This window comes from Phyllobates terribilis, unplaced genomic scaffold (assembly GCF_046119375.1).
Source record: "Phyllobates terribilis strain yellow unplaced genomic scaffold, ASM4611937v1 Scaffold_252__1_contigs__length_2834547, whole genome shotgun sequence".
Taxonomy (NCBI): domain Eukaryota; kingdom Metazoa; phylum Chordata; class Amphibia; order Anura; family Dendrobatidae; genus Phyllobates; species Phyllobates terribilis.
Genome location: NW_027363012.1, coordinates 1,713,084 through 1,739,271, shown reverse-complemented (window position 1 = coordinate 1,739,271; position 26,188 = coordinate 1,713,084).

Genomic DNA, 26,188 nt, shown 5'->3' with positions numbered 1-26,188 from the left:
CGGCTATGAAGGAGAGTGAAGTCACTGCTCCCCGCGCACACAGTCCCGGCATGGGGAGCAGTGACTTCTGGCAGCTGATCTCTCCTTTTGAGCCACGCATGGCAGTGATGTCATGCGCGGCTCACATGGAGAGATCAGTGCGGGCAGACAGGACGCAGCGCTGGAGGAGAGAAGAAAGGTGAGTATCAGTGGTTTTTGTTTTTTTTTTATGTGCAGCATGATGGGGATTAGGGGGACCATGCATACCAGGATAAGGATTAGGGGGACCATGCATACCAGGATAAGGATTAGGGGGACCATGCATACCAGGATAAGGATTAGGGGGACCATGCATACCAGGATAAGGATTAGGGGGACCATGCATACCAGGGTAACGCTGAGGGGGCCATACATACCAGGGTAACGCTGAGGGGGCCATACATACCAGGGTAACGCTGAGGGGGCCATACATACCAGGGTAACGCTGAGGGGGCCATGTGCAGCATGATGGGGATTAGAGGTGCCATACATACCAGGACAGGGATGAGGGGTGCCATGCATACCAGGACAGGGATGAGGGGTGCAATGCATACCACTATACCAGGTGTGGCAAGTCGACTCGCTCGGCTCTCCTGGAGGCACGTTCTCAGGTTTTCCTTTCTGCTGGTTTAATATCAGCCATAAACTCATGCAGGTTTCACAGGAAAAACAAACATGACCCCTCTGGGTTAAACGAAAAAAACAAAACAAAGTATAACTCAGTCCATAGATGAGCGGGTTCCGCCCGCTCTCGGTAGCATAAACTGCACTGCTAAAGTCCATGTGAAAAGCTCTGCAGCTTCCACAATACTGTCTGGAGACTTCCCTCTCCCAGACCACACTCCAGAGAAAAAAAAAAAGGGACTGAGCTTTTACACATTGCTCAGCCACACCCTGAGGGGAGGTAGGGGGAATGGCGTCCCGCCCTCTTTGCCGTTCCCATAAAACCGCACACCCTTTAACAAAGTAAGCCTACCAGCATATAACACGCTGGCAGAAAAATAAAGTCGGTCTTAGTTCACACAGGAGAGCATCCTGAGTGACACATACCTCCCCTCACATATAAAACCAGTGACACTTGTCACACAGGGTAAGGATGAGGGGTGCCATGCATACCGGGATAGGGATGAGGGGTGCCATGCATACCGGGATAGGGATGAGGGGTGCCATGCATACCGGGATAGGGATGAGGGGTGCCATGCATACCGGGATAGGGATGAGGGGTGCCATGCATACCAGGATGGGGATGGGGACCACGTATAAAAGGGGGGGGCATATATACCAGGATGGGGGATATTGTCAGAATTGGGGGACATTACCCCTATACCAGTGTCAGCAGAAGACCCCCTCCCCCTTAAAAGTGCATCATGAACACATTTTTGGCTTAAATTTTTTTTTTATTATTTTCCTCCTCTAAAACCTAGGTGCGTCTTATGGTCCGGTGCATCTTATAGTCCGAAAAATACGGTACTTCTTACATTACATGAGTGATATCTATTGTAAATTCTATAATAGCTCAGAAACCGGCGAAATCCTCACAGTGCATGGGGCGTGTCAAGGGGGTATTCAAAAGTTTTCATTTTAGACTGTACATTATAGTCCTCCAAACAGTATTATGGGCACTACATAGTACTCCATACAGTATTATGGGCACCACATAGTCCTCTATACAGAATGGGCTCCATACTGAATAATGGACCCCATATAATGTTCCATACAGAATAATAGGCCCCATATAATGCTCTATACAGAATAATGAACCCCATATAATGCTCATTACACCATAATTGACCCCATATATTACTCCATGCAGAATAATGGGCATCATGTAATATGCCATACAGAATAATGGGCCCCATATAATGCTCCATAGAGAATGGGCCCCATATAATGCTCCATAGAGAATGGGCCCCATATAATGCTCCATAGAGAATGGGCCCCATATAATGCTCCATAGAGAATGGGCCCCATATAATGCTCCATAGAGAATGGGCTCCATACATAAAAAAATAAATAAAATACTCACCTCTCCTCATACCCTGCTGGCTACAGGTCCTGTCTCTTCAACACTGAGACGTCACAGAGTCAGAAGACGCAGAGGAGACTGGACCTGCGGCCAGCAGGGTATGACGAGAGGTGAGTATTTCAAACACCGTAAAGCACGGGGGGGGGGGGTTACACCGGGCCCCCCCAACTCACAGGCCCAATAGCGTTCCAGTATCCCCAACTGTGAGTGGGGCCCCCCTCTTGCCCAGGGCCCTGGCACTTGCCCTGGTGCAAAGGGTGGTTATGCCGGCTCTGGCCCTGTAGCTGGTGCAGGATCAGTCTGGGGCAGGGGTCTGTATAGTAAGGTCTGAAGTGTCTCGATCTCAGGTCCGATGTGATTTGAACATTCATACAGATCGAAAGCCGATGATCTCACACTGACAGCACGACCCCAACCTGCTTGAAGGGTCCATCTGCTACAATAAATCTTTCTGATCCTCAGCAGAGCGACCATAGATAACATTCAGGATCTGGCCCTGGACTTGTCAGGAGGTGAGCAGCGTCCTGCCACTTCCACACTCTACAAAAAGTATAAATCTCCTGTCCTGACCACTATCCGGAGCTCAGGCTAAGGCCACGGCCCCACTATCAGTATTTGGTCAGTATATTTTCTCAGGAGTGGGAACCAAAACCAGGTCAGTAACAATCAGAGAAAAGGTATAATAGAAACAAGTCACCAATTCTGCATTTATCACCAACTCCTGGTTTTGTCTCCCACTCCTGTGAAAAAATACTGACCGAATACTGACCAAATACTGATAGTGGGGTCGTGGCCTTACAAGAATCAAAGATGTCTGCCCTCTCGTACTGCTCAGCGGCTGAAGCTTCTCTCCGGCAGGCATAAGAACGTGGCCTGTGCCTGCTGTTCTGGGCTGCAGATGCCCAGCTGGCACATGTACACAATGAAAGATACAGGGCCGCCCTGCAGTCTGTAAAGAAGCAGCTGCTTGGCGACCGGCTTGGAGGGCATGTGCCCCTCTGGCCCACCTCGCCCCTGGTCAATATGATACCATCTTTTTCATTAGTTGGTGAGGTTAGAAGAAATTTCACTCCAAGACAGTGGATTTTGTACTTTATTCCAGTATATTTATACATAGAAAACATGGCAATGAAAAACAAGTAGATGCACGTGCATAAAAATGTCCCAACATTAATTAAAAAAAGCCTTTAAGATACAGATAATACTTGTATACAAAAATATTAACACATTCTCAAATTGTATATAAAGTGCACAAAAGTCAATAGCCCTGACATATAGTGTACACAGGGTCCCCCCCATATGGTATACACAAAATACAATGTCATCCAGGAAATAACAAATACATTTAATCTATTGTGAAATCCCATGTCTATACAAGATAATAATATGTAAAATTCTACAGTGTGAAAGAAATGAGCTAGAGACTACTACATGGCGATGATGCCTCCAAACAAGATAATGCCCAGCTAATGCTGTAAATGATACAAATATTACCAGTCACCCAATTAGACACATGAGGTCCGGGCAAGTGATTTTCTACAGTTCATTGACCTCTATGATGACATCAAATATTTTCAATCATATATAGAGCGGGGTACATTGGGCCTCATTAATAAATCTGCTCACTAGAAAACTAGTTGCCCATACTAACCAATTAGAGCTCAGCTAAGGTTGTTTTAACTGACCTGGAAAAGTAAAAGCTGTTCTGTGATTGGCTGGGATAAGTAAAAAGGCTGTTTTAATAAATGATTCCCAATGTACCAAGCCCCGCCATAAATGTTATTGATTACAGTAGGGGCCACAATATCCCATGTGTATAGTCATCACATTCATCTTATTGTCTGCGGTTACCTTGGGACATGCTACATTGAGATGTAAGAAGATGATATCAGTGGGGTCCATGAGGCAGAGCAGTGTGTGGTACGTGTGACATTTCCTAATATCGAGCAATCAATACTGTACCTTGGTCTGGAATGCAAAGTCTGCGTGGACAAGGAAGGGGCTCCCAGATGCCAGCTGTAAAACCCGTCGCTCCACCATCACACGCTCATCACCGTCAGCAAGCAGGGCTCTTTTGCCGATGATCTTAACAGCAAAATGTTTGCGGGTAAATGAATCTTCCGCCAGCAGGACCATTCCATAGCATCCCCGGCCAAGCGCTTGATGGAATAATAATCTCCTCTTGATGGTATCAGAGACTGTGCTTTTGGAGCTAGTTGGCCGAACACCGCTGCTTCCTTCAGCTTCTTCAGCCTTCTGCTTTAGATCCATGGGTTTCTGTCCTAATGTAATTCTTCTTCTTTTCTTCTCCTTTTTGTCCCCTGATGAGATGAAGATGGCTCCTCTCTTCTTGGCTCCCATCTTCTGACTTTCTACCTTCTCCTTTTCTTCCACTTCTTCTTCTTTCTTCTGGACAGGTTGTTTTGTCCTGTTGACTGAAGACTTCCTCTCATCATCAGATGTGTCATGGGAAGGTCTTAGTCTCTTCGCTCCTTCTCTCCTCACCACGTTCTCCTCTACTTCTTCTTTCTTCTGGACTGGTGGTTTTGTCCTGTTGACTGAAGACTTCCTCTCATCATCAGATGTGTCATGGGAAGGTCTTCGTGTCTTCACTCTTTCTCTGCTCACCACAATCTCCTCCTCTTTTGTATCCATATTATTGCTTTGCTTAGAGTTAGCCGACATCTCCTCCACTGTTGTTGGTCAATTCCAACTGTCACTTCCAACTGTCACTCAGTGCACTTCATATGGAATCATCATGCATGCACCACCACTGGTCATGTGATCAGCATCTGACCAATGATATTTAAGAGATAAATGAACATTAGCTGAGATTAAATATTCAGGTAATATTCAGATATTCTGTGGAACACAAGGTCCCACATTTACTAATAGTAATAGTACTGCACTAAGTCGCCAATTTAATTTACATTGTTACTACAGAGCATCAGATGAATGTAATATAATAAATATTAGCAAGATGTATGATTTCCATCCACTCTACGTATCATAGAAATACAGATGTACTATCTTTTTATATAGAGATGTAGCAGAAGCCATCCTGATTGTTTGCAGCATGCTATGGTGATAGAGAAGCATGCATGACTGTGCCATGCAAATGGTGAGGAGCACCAAAATGGGACATATGATTCACGTAGCCAGGGGCGTAATGTCCGCGGTCGCAGTGGCAGTCACTGCGACCGGGCCCAGGGGGGGTTGGGGCTTGTAAACGCCAGCAGAAATTTCAACAGGATGTGTGTATCGCAGTGCACAGTCGCTTCGGGTCCGTGCATGACAAATCAGGGGCTGGGGTGTCTGGGGCCCACCAGGGACATTTACTCCAGGGGCCCACCCGGGCCCACCCACCCTTCAGCTATTTGCAAATACCTGTTAGCCGTTATACCCATTATATTGGCGGCTTCTGCCCATCACTGTGCCCTCACCAGAACTGCGATGTACAATTACTGTAGTTTGCATTAAAGGGTTTTTATTGGTGAAAACAAGTTATCAGCGATGCACAGGTTGGGAAGGGGATCACTTATTTATTGGTGGAATCCGCACTGTCAGAAGAATTGTGGCACTTTGAGTATTTGGTGAGATTTTTACCTCTGTATTTATAAGACAAAACCAGGAGTGGAGCAATCCGAGGTCATGTTTTATGCATTTCTCACCCACTCCTGGTTTTGTCTTATAAATACAGAGGTGAAAATCTCACCAAATGCCAACTTGCTTTCTCTGGTGAACCTCTGTAACTGCATCTCTGCTGCTGTGTAATAGTCACAGGGCAGGGAGGGGTTAAACATCCAAGTATTTAATATCTATTGGAAATAAAGAGGTTTCCCCTTATTGATATCAGATAAAACAAATGACCAACCACAATCCACTCTACCAAGACCAATATTACCAGATAGAAGGCAGAAATACCACCACACCGTGACCAGATCACGTTACCACCACATAGTGCCCAAATAATGCCACATACAAGGCACAAATACCACCACACCATGACCAAAGCACATAATACCACCACATAGTGATCAAATGCTACCAGATACAAGGTATAAATACTGACACACCATAAGACCACATATTACCACCACATAGTGACTGAATAATACCACATAGAAGGGACAAATATCGTCATGTCATGACCAAAGCACATAATGCCACCACATAGTGACAAATAATGCTAAAATAATAAAAATGTAAAAAAGCTCAGTATATTGGGTCAGTGTACAGGTTATACAGTGATCACCAGTGACATTATGCACAGGAGCTCTGTATATAGTGTACAGGTTATACAGTCATCACCAGTGACATTATACACAGAAGCTCTGTATATAGTGTCAGTGTACAGGTAATGCAATGATGACCATTGATATTATACACAGGAGCTCTGTATATAGTGTACAGGTAATACAGTGATCACCAGTGACATAAAACACAGGAGCTCTGTATATAGTGTCAGTGTACAGGTAATACAGTGATCACCAGTGACATTATGCACAGGAGCTCTGCATATAGTGTCAGGGTGTGTGTGTGTATAGGTAATACACATACTCACCAGTGATGTCTCTAGGTGAAGTTCTTTATCTGCAGACCGATATATCACATCTTCTATGCAGGACTTATCGCTGCAGAAAATAACATAGTTAGCTATAACTGATCACTTCCAGAGCACAAGCCACACTTTTCCCAAGATTTCTACACTGCATGAAATGACAAAATGCAACATAGTGCCGCACTACACAGTAAAAATAAAACACAAAATACATTTAGGGACTCCATCTTTAATAAAAAAAAAACATCATGAGAGATCAGAGATTATGGGGCCCAGTCAGGGATCGTACATAGAAATCATGTGGCCCAGTCAGGGGCGTATACAGAAATCATGGGGCCAATCAGGTTATGGGTGTACATAGAGATCATGGGGCCCAGTCAGAGCCGTGCATAGAGATCATGGGGCCCAGTCAGCGGCGTACATAGAGATCATGGGGCCAATCAGGTTAGGGGTGTACATAGAGATCATGGGGCCCCCTCAGCGGCGTACATAGAGATCATGGGACCCAGTCAGCGGAGTACATAGAGATCATGGGACCCAGTCAGCGGAGTACATAGAGATCATGGGGCCTAGTCAGCGGCATACATAGAGATCATGGGGTCCAGTCAGCGGCGTACATAGAGATCATGGGGCCCAGTCAGCGGTGTACATAGAGATCATGGGGCCCAGTCAGCGGTGTACATAGAGATCATGGGGCCCAGTCAGCGGTGCACATAGAGATCATGGGGCCCAGTCAGCGGCGTACAAAGAGATCATGGGGCCCAGTCAGCGGCGTACATAGAGATCATGGGGCCCAGTCAGCGGCGTACATAGAGATCATGGGGCCCAGTCAGCGGCGTACATAGAGATCATGGGGCCGAGTCAGCGGCGTACATAGAGATCATGGGGCCCAGTCAGGGATCGTACATAGAGATCATGGGGCCCTATGAGGTGAGGCTCTCACCTCCTCAGGGAGCTCTCACAGGGCATCACAGGCCTTAGTATGAAGCAATACTAGAAGACTTGTGGAATTGCTTCATACTAAGGCCTGTGATGCCCTGTGGGAGCTCCTGAGGGCACCATACTGGCGAGGTGAGATCCTCACTTGGCAGTAGTAGGAGCAGCATCTCCATAGTGTGGCATTCACATCACACTACATGCTGCACTGTACAGGACTCCCAGCCGGCAGCAGGACAGATGAGGAGGTAACTGTCTGGGACCAGCGCTGGACTGGAGTACCTGGGGCCCACCAGGAAAAAATCAATCTTGGGGCCCACCAGCACCATGCAGTTACCGTATATAGGAATAACATAAGTCCACAAACTCTTTCAAAATGAATCAACTTTATTAACCAATAAATCTCTGCTGCTGTGTAGTAGTCACAACACAGGGAGAGGTTAAACATCCAAGTATTTAATATGTATTGCAAATAAAGAATGTTCCCATTCTTAATATCCGAAAAAACAAATGACTGACAACAATCCACTATACCTAGACTAATAATACCATATAGAAGAGAGAAATACCGCCACACCATGACCAGAACACATACCACCACATAGTGATCAAATACTACCAAGTACAAGGTATATATACTGCCACACCATGATAAGACCACATATTACCACCACATAGTGACTGTCTGAATAATACCACATACAAGGGACAAATACCGCCACGCCATGACCATGGCACATAATGGCACCAGATAGTGACTGATAATGAAAATGTAAAAAAGCTCTGTATATAGAGTCAGTGTACAGATAATATAGAGATTATCAGTGACATTATACACAGGAGCTCTGTGTATAGTGTCAGTGTAGAGGTAATACAGTGATCATCACTGACATTATACACAGGAGCTCTGTATATAGTGTCAGTGTACAGGTAATACAGTGATCACCAGTGACATTATACATAGGAGCTCTGTATATAGTGTCAGTGTACAGGAAATACAGGGATCACCAGTGACATTATACACAGGAGCTCTGTATATAGTGTCAGTGTACAGGTAATATAGTGATCACCAGTGACATTATGCATAGGAGCTCTGTATATAGTGTCAGTGTACAGGTAATATAGTGATCACCAGTGACATTATGCATAGGAGCTCTGTATATAGTGTCAGTGTACAGGTAATATAGTGATCACCAGTGACATTATACACAGGAGCTCTGTATATAGTGTCAGTGTACAGGTAATATAGTGATCACCAGTGACATTATACACAGGAGCTCTGTGTATGGTGTCAGTGTACAGGTAATACAGGGATCACCAGTGACATTATGCACAGCTTTGTATATAGTGTCAGTGTGTGTGTGTATAGGTAATACAGGGATCACCAGTGACATTATACACAGGAGCTCTGTATATAGTGTCAGTGTACAGGTAATACAGTGATCACCAGTGACATTATACACAGGAGCTCTGTATATAGTGTCAGTGTACAGGTAATACAGTGATCACCAGTGACATTATGCACAGGAGCTCTGTATATAGTGTCAGTGTGTGTGTGTATAGGTAATACACATACTCACCAGTGATGTCTCTAGGTGAAGTTCTTTAACTGCAGACCGATATATCACATCTTCTATACAGGACTTATCTCTGCAGAAAATAACATAGTTAGCTATAACTGATCACTTCCAGAGCACAATCCACACTTTTCCCAAGATTTCTACACTGCATGAAATGACAAAAAAAGAAACATAGCACTGCACTACACAGTAAGGCTGTGTTCACACGATGCGTATTTCATGCGTTTCCGCGGCGTTTTTGCAGTTGCGTAAACGCCGCGGAAACGCATGAAAAACGCATGGTAGAAGGGAAGCAATGTTCCCCAATGGAAATCCGCATGTGCTGTGCCCATGATGCGGATTTTTCCGCAGCGTTAACGCTGCGGTCAAAAATCCGCAGCATGTCAATTAATTTTGCGGAAACGCGGCAATTTCGCCGCCATTGACTTGCATTAGAACGCGCCAATTCCGCAAGACAGCATTTGTACTTGCGTAATTGGTGCGTTCTAATGTGCGGATGGTACCCGGGTGTGGAGGAGAGGAGAGTCTCATCCACACCCAGGTACCATTAAAAAAGCTGTAAAGAAGAATAAAATAAAAAATAAATGTATTCTTACCATCTGTCGGCCCGCGCAGCGCTCCCGCTTGGTTCCCGGCACTTGCAGTGAGTTGTAGGACCTGCGGTGACGTCAGAGTCATGTGACGGGTCACGTGACGCTGACGTCGGCAGGTCTTTCAATTCAAAGTTGCCGGCAGCCGGGAGAACGGATTGAGCAGGACAGCGCGGGCCATCGGAGGTAAGTATATACACTCTCTCGGGTCACACTGTATAAATCCATGCTGTTTGCATGGATTTATATAGTGTGACCTAGTTATCAAGCACTTTCCAGGTGATGCTAACATCGCCTGGAAAGCGCTTGTCAATCTGCATGCGGAAACGCATGTGAATCTGCATGTGGATCCGCATGTATTCTGCAGGAAAAACGCATGCACAATCTGCATGCGTTTTTTCTGCCAGGGAGATGCAGAAATGATGCAGAAATTTTCTGCTTCATTTCTGCATCGTGTGCACATACCCTAACAGTGCTCCAGTGTCATTCTGTGCCTGCTCATCTGTCAGCAGACATATTTGTCTGATGGCAAAGATCTAAGAGAGATGAAGACAGAAGACCTATGGATTCCGTTGGGAGTGAGGATTTTTCTTTATTAAAGATGTAGTCCCTAAATGTGTTTTATTTTTAATAATAATAAAAAAAAAATTCTGTCTTTTTTTTCTGTTTACTAGAAATTGATGGTGGCTATGTCTAATTTGGCGTGAAACCATGAATTTCGGGCTTAGTACCAGCTGATAAGGCAAAGCTGGCCTGGTACTAACCCTATTATTACCCAGGGTGCCACTCACCCCCAGGGCCGCTGGAAGAGCCGGGTAAAGCACCTGGAAATGGTGCCATGATGAATGCGCCATTTTCAGGGGTGGCTGGGGGCTGCGATTTTCAGCGTGGAGGGCCAAGAACGCTTGGGCCTTACCATGCTGCGAATCCCAGCCTCCAGCTGCCTTGTTTTATCTGGCTGGCGATCAACATATGGCGGGAAAAAAAAAAGTTAAGTTTAAAACAAATATTCGGCTTCTCTCTCTTTTGATCGCCAGCCAAGGTAAAGCCAGGCAGCTGGGGGTGGCAGTACGTAGCTGTCTGCTTTATCTGCGGTGAGAATCAAAAATTCATTTTTAAAATTTTCTTTTCACACTTCTATATGTGACAGACCCAACAGTCAATCGCAGATGCTGTCAAAGAGGATGGGCTTCTGTGATTGGCTGTTTGAGTAATGTACAATCAGCCCATACATTCTAGTATGGTACTATGTATGGGCTGCTTTCAGGTTACTCAAGCAGCCAATCACAGACGCCCATTCTCTGTGTCAGCGTCTGTGATTAACTGTTGGGACTGTCACACATATAGAAGTGTGAAAATAAATAAATAATAAAACAAAAATGACATAGCGCTCTGCAGAATTTTTGATTCTCAGCGCAGATAGAGGTGGCAGCCCGTAGCTGTCTGCTTTATCTGCCTGGTTTTACCTTGACTGGCGATCAAAAGTCAGGAAAGCCCAATGTTTTTTTTAAATTATTTAAAAAAATAATTAAAAAAAAAAAATGCGTGGGCTCCCGCCATATTTTGATCGGGGGGGCTGGGGGCTGGGATTCTCAGCATGGTAAGGCCCAAGCATTCTGGGCCCCTCCACGCTGAAAATGGCAGCCTGCAGCCACCCCTGGAATTGGCGCATTCATCGTAGCGCCATTTCCAGGCACTTTATCCGGCTCTTCCAACGGCCCTGGTGGGGGGTGGCACGCTGGGTAATAATGGAGTTAATACCAGCTTTGTATTATCAGCTGGCACTAAGCCTGAAATTCATGGAGTCACGCCAAACTACACATGGCCACCATGAATTTCCAGTAAACAGAAAAAAACACAACACAATTTTTTAATAAAAATAAAACACAAAACACATGTAGGGACTCCATCTTTAATTAAAAACAAAATCCTCGCTCTGACGTAATCCACGGATCTTCTGTCTCCAGCTCTGCTACATCTTTGCCATTAGACAAATATGCCTGCTGACAGAGATGAGCAGGCACAGAATGACACTAGAACCCAGTTGTCAGAGAAGTGCTCAGCTGGCCTCCAGCCGCCGACCATGTTTTCCTGTGCGTTGCAAATAATGCATACTTTCAAACACATGCCTATTTTTGCTATGCAAGTCTACAGTACATTGCGTCTGCGCTGATTTACAACGGATGCGTTGTAAAGCACAGCATAAACGCAATGTTAACCCAGCCTAACAGCAGCGAGAAGGGGAGACGGAGCCCTGGAGACCGCCTAGTCAGTCTACTGGTGGTACTATCATGCCCATTGCCCAGTATGTACTGCCAGCCTCTGTGGTATTAGCATTCAAGCTCACATGGCATGTCCTGCCAGCCAGCCACTGGTGTTAGTACTAGCATGATAGTACCACACCACCAGTGGCTGGGCAATGGGCATGCATGATGGTACCAACAGTGGCTGGCAGGACATGCTGGGCATGATTCATGCCTAGTGTGTCCTGCCAGCCTCCTTGGTACTATCATGCCCACCCACTATGTCCTGCCAGCCCCTGGTGGTAGTACATGCTGCTGGGCATAGTACCAGTAACCAGAGGCTGGCAGCAGGACATGCTGGGCAATGGGCATGATGAGAACCATGCCCATTGTCCAGTAGTATTTACTGCCAGCCTCGGCCAGGGGTCCTCCCAGTCACCCCTCCCCCCTATCCCTTCCCCCTCCCCCTCCCCATACTGACGCGTCGAGATGAGCTGCAGCCGCTGCCTTGAGCGACGCAGGGTCCGTACTCCACAGCGCGCACAGGAAGCAGTCCCAGAGCAATGACGTCATCACCCTGAGACTGACCTCCTGCGCACGCGCCGGCAGTGTCGTGCTGCGCAGAGGAGGCAGAGGGCCCTTCACTAATCATATCGGCAGTGCTGCGAACCGGGGGGGCTCTGTTCTCTGTGCAGGGCCCAGGGGGGTAGGGGGCGGGGTCATCGGGACCCGGGGGTTTTCCCGATCCTCCGGTGGGCCAGTCCCCCCTGCAGAGGGGCATATGTATACATGCAGGTCGGCCACATCCCAGTGGTGCAGACACATCCACACTGTACCCTGTATCCTTGTGCACTGCCGTCTGCTGCAGTGGTAGGAGCCGCCTGAATGCATCTTCTTCCTGCCGGAGAGGAGCTTGTGGGCCTGTGCGGTGAGGAGGTGGACGCTGCGCACCTCCTGAGAAGTATATGGCACTCCATGTATCTGTGCACATAGTATACCACTCTAGTATATAGCAGAAAGGAGACATCGACCAGAAGAGTCCAGGCATGTGGGTGATGCTAATAATTATTATATTGATAACCAGGTGGAAGAGGAGGAAATGCAGAAAAAGGGGGAATTAAAAACTATACGCAAAGGGGACGTCGAGACAGGAATTACAATTAACACCAGTGGGAATGGATCATGATTAGAACAGCAAAGGGATAATACAGACAATCAAGCCACAAATTAATCCAGTATATAAAAATATATATACATATCATTAGTTAGATATATCTGTACATATGATTGTTTAATTATCATAAACTTTACATAAAGTGCAAGTGCCTCCAAAGAATAAATCTACATAAATTATATATCTCATATGTGAACAAATACCGGTGTTTCTCACTAAATTAGAATATAATCAAACAGTTATTGTTTATTTCTGTTAATGCTGATGATTATGGCTATACGAGTTTCACTTTTTTGTATTGAAGAACTGAAATAAAGTAACTTTTTGATGATATTCTATTTTAGTGAGATGCATCTGTATATGTATATATACAAGGGCTGGTCCCTTATTATTTGGATGTCGGTGTGAATCCTGTAGAGAGTAGTGCACTGACTTGGGCATATGTGCTGTTGACAGATATGTATTTGTATCCACTTTAAGCATTTTTAAAAAAGGTGACCACATGTGCGTTGTACTCACGCTATAGCAGATGCAGATCCCACTCCTGATTGGCGTCCACCCGATGTATGTTTCGGCTTCTTGTCTTCGTCAGGGGGTGGCATCATTCAGAAAGAGCTAAGAGTTAAACGGCCAACTATAGCCAATCAGGATGGAGGTATGTCTCCACCAACCAATGGGTGCTGAGGAGGCGTGGTGCGATACACAACGCGCACCAACGCTACGAGGAAACTATGTGACCTGTGATGCTGCGAGCACGTGATGGAGACACTTGATCGGGGGTCACGGGGCACATATAGATACAGTCGGGGAGGATGATGTGGAGACGTTCATGTGTATTGCCTCTTCAGCAGACATCTAATCTACTGATTGAGTGTGGATATATCGGATAAAGTGGAAAATCTTCTTAATTTATAATGATGGATAACGAGTATAGGTTACATATTACAGCAATACACAGGAATAGGGGGTAGTGAGTGTTACATGTATATAAGCATAGGCGGATTATAATGAGGACGATCTGGGCTACCGCCCGGGGCCCCGAACCTCCAGGGGGCTCCGGGGTGTCTATGGCCAGATTGTCCTCATTATATGTGCGGCGCCACGGCACATACCGGCAGACAGTGGGGGGGGGGCCCAGGATCGCTCCCCCAGCAGCGGCACACAGCCGCTGCTTCTTCTTCTGCCGGGCCAGCACTGCAGCAGTTAACTTCCCTGTGCTGGCCCGGCCGCGTCACTGCTAGGAGACACGGCCCTGTGCGCGGCCGTGTCTCCTAGCTGTGACGTCACGCAGTGCGCACCCGGCCTGCAGTGCTGCACCGGAAAAGAGCTGGAGCCGAGTCGGGGGATGGTGAGTGTGTGTGTGTGTATGTATATGTATGTATGTGTGTGTGTGCAGGCAGATGTCATTGTGTGATGTCTGTTTATATGTATTTTTATGTTTCAAATGTGTTTATGCGTGTATGTATATGTTTGTGTGTGCGTGACTGCGTGCGGCCTCCTGCTGAGTATAGATGGCGCCGTGCGGCCTCCTGCTGTCTCTGGGGGGGCGCCGTGCGGCCTCCCGCTGTGTATAGATGGCGCCGTGCGGCCTACTGCTGTCTCTTGGGGGGAGGGCGCCGTGTAGCCTCCCGCTGTGTATATATGGCGCCGTGCAGCCTCCCGCTGTGTATAGATTGCGCCGTGCGGCCTCCCGCTGTGTATAGATGGCATTGTGCGGCCTCCCGCTGTGTATAGATGGCATCGTGCGGCCTTCCGCTGTTTATAGGTGGCGCCGTGGGGCCTCCCGCTGTGTAAAGGTGGCGCCGTGGGGCCTCCCGCTATGTAAAGGTGGCGCCGTGCGGCCTCCCGCTGTGTATAGGTGGCGCCGCCCGCTGTGCATGGGTGGCGCCGTGCGGCCTCCCGCTGTGTATAGGTGGCGCCTCCCGCTGTGTATAGGTGGCGCCGTGCGGCCTCCCGCTGTGTATAGGTGGCGCCGTGCTGCCTCCCGCTGTGTATAGGTGGCGCCGTGCGGCCTCCCGCTGTGTATAGGTGGCGCCGTGCGGCCTCCCGCTGTGTATAGGTGGCGCCGTGCGGCCTCCCGCTGTGTATAGGTGACGCCGTGCGGCCTCCTGCTGAGTATAGATGGTGCCGTGTGGCCTCCTGCTGTCTTTGGGGTCGGGTGCGCCGTGCGGCCTCCTGCTGAGTATAGATGGCGCCGTGCGACCTCCTGCTATCTCTGTGAGGGGGGCGCTGTGCGGCCTCCCGCTGTGTATAGATTGCGCCGTGCGGCCTCCTGCTCTCTCTGGGGGGGGCGCTGTGGGCCTCCCGCTGTGTATAGGTGGCGCCGTGTGGCCTCCCGCTGTGTATAGATGGCGCCGTGCGGCCTCCCGCTGTGTATAGATGGCTACGTGCGGCCTCCCGCTGTGTATAGATGGCTACGTGCGGCCTCCCGCTGTGTATAGATGTCTACGTGCGGCCTCTCGCTGTGTATAGATGGCTTAGTGCGGCCTCCCGCTGTGTATAGATGGCTACGTGCGGCCTCCCGCTGTGTATAGATGGCTACGTGCGGCCTCCCGCTGTGTATAGATGGCTACGTGCGGCCTCCCGCTGTGTATAGATGGCTACGTGCGGCCTCCAGCTGTGTATAGATGGCTACGTGCGGCCTCCCGCTGTGTATAGATGGCTACGTGCGGCCTCCCGCTGTGTATAGATGGCTACGTGCGGCCTCCCGCTGTGTATAGATGGCTACGTGCGGCCTCCAGCTGTGTATAGATGGTTACGTGTGCTCAATATTGAGTCATACAATTAATGTAAGGCTATGTGCCCACGATGCAGAAATGCTCCGGATTTTTTTTGAGCGTTTCCGCATCTCCCTGGCAGAAAAAACGCATGTGGATTGTACATGCGGATTGTACATGCTTTTTTCCTGCCTGGGACTTGCTGATGTGAAGCGTTCTTCACTTGCATTTCCGCATGCGGGTTGACAAGCGCTTTCCAAGCGATTTTAGCATTACTTGGAAAGTGCTTGACAACTTGGTCACACTATATAAATACATGCAACCGGCATGGATTTATATAGTGTGACCATAAAAGAATGGTAAAAAATAAATATATAATTACCTTCTGATGGCCTGCCGACGTCAGCGGTCGCGTGACCTGTCACATGACTAAATGACGTCACGGCAGGTCCTTTTCAGACCATCGTGAGCTGCCGGCAAGCCAGGACGCATCGGATAAAGACACCGGGGGCCATCAGAAGGTAAGTATAATATTTATTTTTTATTTTATTCTTTTTTTACAGGTTCTATGGTACCCGGGTCCGGAGGACAGTCTCCTCTTCTCCAAACCCGGGTACCATCCGCACATTGAAGCGCATGGATTCTGCATGTACAGATGCAGTGATGCGGATTCCTTGTGTTCTAATGCAAGTCAATGGCGGCGAAAGCGCCGCGCTTCCGCAAAATAATTGGTAGTGCAGCGGATTTTTCCGCAATGATAATTCGCAGCGGAAATTTACACAGCATGTGCACAGCACATGCGGATTATCATTGGGGAACATGGCCGACCTTCTACCAAGCGTTTTTAAGCGTTTCTGCAGCGGAATTGCCACCGCGGAAACGCTTAAAAAACGCATAGTGGGCACACAGCCTGAAAAAAATTATTATAATTAATATTGTGTTCTCCCCGCCTCAGTCCTCACAGCACAACGCAGAACACGAGCTCCTCATCACCAGTCCTCCTGTCCCGGCACAATGTGCGCACTGCTGCAGCTGCAGGTGGAATAGTGTCCACTGGACTGAGAAGGCCCCGCCCCTTCCGGTGACATCATGATTCCATGAAATCACTCCTCCCCCTCAAGAAATCAACTCCAATCTAGACGCTCCCCTGTTGCTGAGGCGTGGTGACGCTGTAGCTGGGTGATTGCAGTCAGAGTAGTGGTGTTTGGCGTCTGTACTACAGGTAAGAAGATGGGGATGTGCCAAGGTGATTACTACATTCAGGACAATAAGTAGCTAGCTGTAGGTGTGCAGAATCCCACTCCCAATATTGTCAGGGTCTCGCACCCCCTCGTGTCGTGGGCTGTCAGGCTCCCGCACCCCCTCGTGTCGTGGGCTGTCAGGCTCCCGCACCCCCTCGTGTCGTGGGCTGCCAGGCTCCCGCATCCCCTCGTGCTGTGGGCTGTCAGGCTCCCCACCCCCTCATGTCGTGGGCTGCCAGGCTCCCGCACCCCCTCGTGTCGTGGGCTGCCAGGCTCCCGCACCCCCTCGTGTCGTGGGCTGCCAGGCTCCCGCACCCCCTCGTGTCGTGGGCTGCCAGGCTCCCGCACCCCCTCGTGTCGTGGGCTGTCAGGCTCCCGCACCCCCTCGTGTCGTGGGCTGCCAGGCTCCCGCACCCCCTCGTGTCGTGGGCTGCCAGGCTCCCGCACCCCCTCGTGTCGTGGGCTGCCAGGCTCCCGCACCCCCTCGTGTCGTGGGCTGTCAGGCTCCCGCACCCCCTCTTGTCGTGGGCTGCCAGGCTCCCGCACCCCCTCGTGTCAAGGGCTGTCAGGCTCCCGCACCCCCTCGTGTCGTCGGCTGTCAGGCTCCCGCACCCCCTCGTGTCGTCGGCTGTCAGGCTCCCGCACCCCCTCGTGTCGTGGGCTGCCAGGCTACCGCACCCCCTCTTGTCGTGGGCTGCCAGGCTCCCGCACCCCCTCGTGTCGAGGGCTGTCAGGCTCCCGCACTCCCTCATGTCGTCGGCTGTCAGGCTCCCGCACCCCCTCGTGTCGTGGGCTGCCAGGCTCCCGCACCCCCTCGTGTCGTGGGCTGTCAGGCTCCCGCACCCCCTCGTGTCGTGGGCTGCCAGGCTCCCGCATCCCCTCGTGCTGTGGGCTGTCAGGCTCCCCTCCCCCTCATGTCGTGGGCTGCCAGGCTCCCGCACCCCCTCGTGTCGTGGGCTGCCAGGCTCCCGCACCCCCTCGTGTCGTGGGCTGTCAGGCTCCCGCACCCCCTCGTGTCGTGGGCTGTCAGGCTCCCGCACCCCCTCGTGTCGTGGGCTGCCAGGCTCCCGCACCCCCTCGTGTCGTGGGCTGCCAGGCTCCCGCACCCCCTCGTGTCGTGGGCTGCCAGGCTCCCGCACCCCCTCGTGTCGTGGGCTGTCAGGCTCCCGCACCCCCACGTGTCGTGGGCTGTCAGGCTCCCGCACCCCCTCGTGTCGTGGGCTGTCAGGCTCCCGCACCCCCTCGTGTCGTGGGCTGTCAGGCTCCCGCACCCCCTCGTGTCGGGGCTCCCGCACCCCCTCGTGTCGTGGGCTGCCAGGCTCCCGCACCCCCTCGTGTCGTGGGCTGTCAGGCTCCCGCAACCCCTCGTGTCGTGGGCTGCCAGGCTCCCGCACCCCCTCGTGTCGTGGGCTGCCAGGCTCCCGCACCCCCTCGTGTCGTGGGCTGCCAGGCTCCCGCACCCCCTCGCGTCGAGGGCTGTCAGGCTCCCGCCCCCCGTCGTGTCATGGGCTGTCAGGCTCCCGCACCCCCTCGTGTCGTGGGCTGTCGGGCTCCCGCACCCCCTCGTGTCGTGGGCTGTCAGGCTCCCGCACCCCCTCGTGTCGTGGGCTGCCAGGCTCCCGCACCCCCTCTTGTCGTGGGCTGCCAGGCTCCCGCACCCCCTCGTGTCGAGGGCTGTCAGGCTCCCGCACCCCCTCATGTCGTCGGCTGTCGGGCTCCCGCACTCTCCCCTTGTCGTCTGTGGAGAAGATTAATACATATTTTCATTTTTCAGGTTTTCTCTTATAAAACAAGATCTCTGAGCTTCTGTCTTTGACCGAAAAAATGGCCTCTGACAAGTCGCTGCTGTCTGCAGAAATGAACACAAACATGGAGGAAGCGCTGTATGAACAGATGCTGATGAAGGTACGAAGATGAATTGGAGAGGCCAGCAATCACCGGGTGAATGTCTCCTCCGTCAGCCGCCGGGGGCGCGGCAGTCTCCAACATTTACCTAATGTGTATTGTTGGCTTTAGACCCCTCACAGTTGTACTATTTTGGTGCAGGAAAAATCAGTTTGCAGAACCATCCTGTTCATGTTACTCACTGATTCACACTTGTTGCCTCATTTCAGGCCAAACAGGAGATGGAGAGCAGAATACCGAACTTACCAGAAAGCAGAGAGATCAGACCCCAGCCGGGTGAGATGGGCGTCCTCTGATTATTATCCAGATTACTTTGTGCATATTATGTGACAGATACCACAGTGGGGTCTTATTGACTGCAACGGTCACATGATGCAACCAACGTGGGGGGTCACATAATTTCTTATGCAGTTGATTACATGTAAATGCTGCTTGGCTTTTGCCGATTTTATTGTGTTTTTGTTCACTTTTTGTTTTTATTTCTGTGTTAGGTTTCTGCATTAAAACTCGCACATCCAAAAATACCAAAATCTTTATTAACATCTGCAAGTCGAACCAGATCCCAGCGGCCCCGGACCTGACGGAGCAGGAGTTAGTTAGCATCCTGGAATCTGATGATCCCTTCGGCTATCGAGTCCCCATGAGCCTTGGAGAGCCCCACGTTGAAGTTGATAATAGTACGTTTTTTTTTAATACAGCGCTTCTCTTTTTAAAGGGATAGTCCAGAGATATCCTTAAAGGGGTTAAAATAGCAAGTATTACAACTTACTAATCCTCAATGGTCAAAGGTGCCATCTCCACAGGTTCTGGTAGGTCCACTTCCAGTCTGCGGAATAAAGTTTGACATCTTGTTGTTGACTTTTGAACTTTTTTGGTTTAGATTTGGGACTTAGAGGGATTGTCCACTACTTGGATTCCCCTTTAAGAACTTATACCACTTATTCATAGCAGCCCTACTAAGGTCAATGGATTGAGTCGGCACCGCAAAGTATCTAAGTCCTGGTGCACTTTGTCCTACAGGTAGAGGCGGCTGCTCGGCGTACGACATAGTGATTAATGGCACCTTCTTTGAGAAAATTACGGTAACTGCAATTGCTTATTCCGACATACGAGCTGTCTGCTCTCCTTTGTGTCAGCTCCTTACTTTGTATTTTTTTTATTAGAATAATGAGCTTTTCAGGGAATTTTTTATCACCGTGGCCATGGAGGGACTAGAGAACAAGTACGAAATGGAGCTGTCAAGAGGTAACGACCGCATCACTGATCTTTTCCTTGATTTTTCCATCGACCACACAAGGACTTGTTCTTTCGTGGAGCAAGTTTACCATATAATATATTGAACATTTTTATGTACCAACCTGTTGTATGGCACCGTATCAAATGCCTTTGAAAAGTCCAGATAGACAACATCCACTAAGTTTCCCTGGTCCAACCTGAACTTACCTCCCCATAGAATCTTTTCAGATTAGTTTGCAGGACAGATCCCTCATAATCATATGTTTAGGTTATTCTTATTGAGGTGCTCCAGGTTAGTATCTCTTAGAAAACCCTCAAAGTTGTTGCCCACAGTACAAGTTAAACTTACCGACCTATAAATTCCAGGCTCAGATGTTATCCCCTTCTTGAATATTGGTACCACATTTGCTATGTGGGTGTAACCCTGGTGGATATGGACCCACTGCCCCACGGGAGGGTTGTGACTAGGTGTCTACTGGGTCTCCACTAGAACCTCTGGTGGTGAGGATAGACTGGGCCTCCGGTAGACACCAGGTACCACTTCAGTGCAGTTCCCGGGACTGCAGCAGCATTCCGGAGGTACCAGGGTACCAGACTCAGGAGAGCGAAGACAAGGACTAGGTCAGACAGTCCGAGATCAGGGCAGGAAGCACAGGTTCAGGATAGAGAAAAATGGCAAGGGGGACAGGGGTTTTTGATACCAGAAAACTCCTTTAACGCTTGCAACCTCTGTTGCTTGACTGCTACTCAAACAGTCAAATCAGTCAGTAAGAATTTAGGGAACTTCCATGGCGATATTTTGCATCAGTATTTGTTAGCAGACGCCAGGAGTGGATCCAAAACAGAAGAGGTGAAAGTGTTTCAGTTACTATTTTTCACTGTGTTTGTTCCCCTCTGGTTTTCAGCTTACAAATACTGATGTAAATTAGTGCCCAAAATACTCACTGTGTGAATGAGACGAGGAAGCTGCTTGTAGTACTGTAATAGAAGTCCTTATTCTGAGGATGAGTTCTGTAATTCTTGTCTTCTCTGCTCCATCAAACTCCCCAGAGCAGGGGCAACCCCTGGAGCAAAACTTCTGGCGGCAGATGTCCAGACGTATGACTCAGTGATGTGTGATGGACCCCGACTCCCAAACAAAATGAATCAGACACATACAAAATAAATACACAAATCATTGCAATTAGGTGTCAGACGTTCTCAACTTTATTTAAATTTACATGACACCGAAAATGGCACAACCCTCGACTCACGAAGAGTCACCCTCCAGCTCTCAGGAGAGGAAAACCCCCTGTGGAGGAAACCTCTAGGGAACCATGGCTGGAGGGCTGCCCTTCCCTTGGGCTTAGAGAGTTCGTGCCGATATATGACGGAGTTTTAGAATTTCTACATATTTACAGAGAACGACATAACAAATATAGACTATTAATGTGATAAACTGGATGTGGGAGAGATCTGGCTGCGATATCTGTCACCACATTTATTGCTGGAACGAATTTAGTTGATCTGATTTCCCAGGTGGATCTACCACTTCTCCCTTACAGATCCAGCTCCGTCTCTCAAGATGTTGGGTACTTGGTTACAGGGGTTGCTCATTATGGATAACCCCTAATAGGATGAGTATCCCCTCCCCCTCCCAATTTATCACCCATTAAAGTCAAGGATCCATCTATGAACTCCCAAAGAAGAGCAGCTCTTTGTACATAGTAACAGAAGGGGATCCTGTTTTGGGGACCCCCCCTCTGTTACCTTCCCTTCCCCCCGGGGTGTCTAAGAAGACAACCCCTTTCCCTGCTAGAACCTCCAAATTACACCAACATTGGCACATTACGTGGGGTGGTCAAGCTCAAGGTCCTCAGGCGCATCATCAGTAATGGCGCTGATCATGGCAGTGCGGCATTCTTTTATGGAATCTTCTTTATGACACTTGTTTATGCCCTCACAATAGTTGTCATGGTTACTACAAGGGCTATTACTGATGCAGGGTCCAAGTATTAACCCTTTCATCATTGGTAATTCACTTTCATTATGGAGGCAAATAACTGCACTTGTTACCAAGCAGGAGTCTTATCATTACGGCTTCCCTTAGGCACCATAAGAAATAAAGATTATAGAACATACGTACAAGTGTTTCAGGAGTGTTTTGCACTTTTTAGATCCATAGATTGGGCTTATAACTAGCACTTTACAAAGCGGAAAATTAAGAGGAAATTACTTGTAAAATAATATTATAGGGAATTGCATTTCAAGCATTTTCCTAATGTGCATTCTGCATACTTGCATAGTTACATAGGTTGAAAAAGTTTTAACTTTAATGTCCTTGGTCTATCTCCAAAGTTATACATTTTCTATTACTAGATTATTTATAACCCACAATGTCATGTTTTGTTAAAAAAGTATCCAGCCCTTCTATAAATGCTGTTATACTATCTGCCATTACTATATCTTGTGGTTGGCATTCCACAGTCTGACTGCTCTAACTGTAAAGAATCCTTTCCTATTAAGTTGCCAGAATCGCCTCACCTCCGCTTGTTATGAATGTTCCTGGTGCTTTGTAAGGTCCTGGAAAGTGATAAGTCATGTGCCAGTACTATGCATTGACCACATATGTATTTATACATATAAATGTATATTTATGAAGGAGATGATAATTACCCTTCATAGAGGTGTTATGATCATTCATAAATTGCTTTCATAGGTTTGATCTCCAGGATTAGGAGAGATTTGGGGTGTAAACGTAATAAACAATGAGTAAAACATCAAAGCAAACGAAAAAGGGTTTGTGACCCAAACTGGTAGGTGAGACCGGCTAGCCCCATATTATACAAGGTCACAACCAGGTTTCGCCTGAGGAGGGCAGCACTAATGAGTCCTCAGGAGCGCATAACCCTGAAATATGCAGCGATTCTACACTACCCATTATAAAAGGGTTTCATATGCTACTTACTACCATGTTTTAGCTAAGATACAAGGCATACTTGTAAGGAGAGATGAAAAAGGTGATGGGGGACAACATATAAATATACTGAGGAACTCTATACACTAGTGGCCAAAATTGAGGCAACACCCCCAAGATTTATGAATTTTTAGCATTTTGCCAATACCAATACAAATTTCATGAATGTTTTTGATTTCACAGTAAAGTTTTTAAGCAGAAATAAAATCTCATATAGAAACACAATATTAGCAGGAAATTTGTTCATTTGTCAACAAATTGGACACTATTGTCACTCAGATGACTGTGGGAGAAAAGCCATTGATTTGTCCTATTTTCATATCTAACACTAAATGTTAATACTCAGTTGGACAGCCCTCGGCCTTGATGACTGCCTGGCATCTACTTGGCATGCTATCTACCAGTTTGTGTAAATCAGATGGTGTGATGATATGAAGCCATGATGTGATGATGGCTGCAATGAGTTCCTGCTTGTGTGAAGCCTGCTGTTTTGACACCGCTCTTTTGAGCCGAGCCCAGAGATTCTCAATAGGATTGAGATCTGGGCTGTTTCCTGGCCAATTCAATAGCTGGACATTTTTGTCCTTGAACCAAGAGAGCCATTTTTTAGCTGTATGGCATGGGGCTCCATCTTAAAATAAACGGTGTCCCTTCACCAAATACATCGTGTGCCGAAGGAATGAGTTTAGGCTGAAGGACTTCCTTGATGTACTTTTCAGCATTAACTGTTTCTTCAATTACCTGCAGCCGACCACCTGCATCTCTGGACACGCAGCCCCCTACCATAACACTCAGAGGAGGCTTCATGGTGGGTATTGTACCCTCTGGCAACCAGTCCTCTCCAGGTCGTCGTCGAACGTAGCGGACACCGTCGCTGCCAAAGATGGATATACGTGTCTCATCGCTCCATATAACATTTCTCCATTGTTCAATGGTCCATTTACAATGTTCTTTGGCCCCTGCAGACGTTTCTGACGCTGTGAGGCATTCAGAAATAGCTTTTTACCTGGTATTCTGGCTCTTAACCCCACGTTTACCAGTCGTCGTCGAACCGTCCGATCAGACACTGTCACTCCGGTGTTGACAAGCTCCTTGTTGATGTTAACAGCCGTTTATTTCCTGTTATTTAGGGCGATTCTAACAATTCTTCTATCAGTCTGAGGACTTGTAGCCTTCTTCCTTTCTCTACCTGGTTTGTTCTTTATCGAACCAGTCTCTTGAAACCGCTTACACACTTTGAGAACGAAAACATGTAATTGCTTACCTTCTGATGACAAACTGGCTTTAAAATATAAAAACCGCATTTTAATCGCACAATATCTGTCTTACAACCCACACCCAGGTCACTATAAACCAACATAGAATACATATGGCAGAAGAGGGCGTGTGTACAAGTAAGTAGGTCAGTGAAATCCTCCATTAAATATTGGTCATGGAGAAAAACTGAAGGTGTTGCCTCAATTTTGGCCACTAGTGTATAACATAAAATATAAACAAAAAAGAAAGGGAAGAACATTTCTGCACAAAAAACGTGTCGCTCGGCAGGAAAATCCCGTTGATGTTACGTTTTTTGAGATTTTTTTTTCCCTTTCTTTAGAAACGCTGCAAAAATACTGAAAGAATAGACATGAAACTGCTTCAAATCTGCAAGGATTCACTTTTCCTGCTTTTCCTGGTACTATCAAGCATAGCGTTTTTGGGAACTTGGAGCTCTATATTACAAATATGTCCGTCCCTCCAGTTGAAAGAAATTAACATTTTCCTGGAGGGAAGTTTATATTTTACATTATGTCAGTTTTTGTCTATCGATGATAAAGTGCAGTTTGCAGCAATTTTTATTGTGACATATACCCAAATCATTCATGAAAATATTTCACATTCAACGCGCATCGGGCGGGCCTGCGTGCTCTCACATGCCAGGGCTGAGTTTCAGTTCCAGTCCGACCCTGTTAATCATCTATGGTTTCCCTTCAGAGTGGAAAATGCTGAAAAATCGGAAGTTCCTGGGATCCATTTTTGAACAGAATATCAGAACCAAATCAAAACCGATGATTCATAATAGGGGTAAGTCCCAACTCTAAGGTACAAGTCTATGGCATACAGTCTGTAAAAGACGACAGAGTAGGGTGCTGTTGAGCATCGACGGCTTCTTCACTGATGTTCCTCGCTCATCCATGCAGTACATAGTCGGCCATTCAATTGATTGGATATCTTATAATACCACATTTCCCCTAGGGACACAAAGTATGACGAGCGCCACTCCTCCTGGTGATAGGTTATACCCAACAGATGGGGCAGCGCCACTCCTCGTGGTGATGGGTTACACCCAACAGATGGGGGAGCGCCACTCCTCGTGGTGATGGGTTACACCCAACAGATGGGGGAGCTCCACTCCTCTTGGTGATGGGTTATACCCAACAGATGGGGGAGCGCCACTCCTTGAGGTGATAGGTTATACCCAACAGATGGGGGAGCGCCACTCCTCGTGGTGATGGGTTATACCCAACAGATGGGGGAGCGCCACTTCTCGTGGTGATGGGCTGCACCCAACAGATGGGGGAGCTCCACTCCTTGTGGTGATGGGTTACACCCAACAGATGGGGGAGCTTCACTCCTTGAGGTGATGGATTATACCCAACAGATGGGGGAGCGCCACTCCTCGTGGTGATGGGTTATACCCAACAGATGGGGGAGTGCCACTCCTCGTGGTGATGGGTTATACCCAACAGATGGGGGAGCCCCACTCCTCGTGGTGATGGGTTAAACCCAACAGATGGGGGAAGTTGCAGAATGGCTTGTTATGGTGCAAGAACAATGTGGACATTGTTTTTTTTTGTTTTTGTTTTAACTATTATGCCTTTATGTTCTTTATTTTTTTCCTACAGACCCTCCCAGCTAACTCCAAGCAAGTCCCTCATCTCAGAAGTTGAAAGGTTTGGGTTACTTTGAGGTTTAATGCATGCATTTACTTTTTTTAGAATCCCATCTTACAAAAGATATAGGAT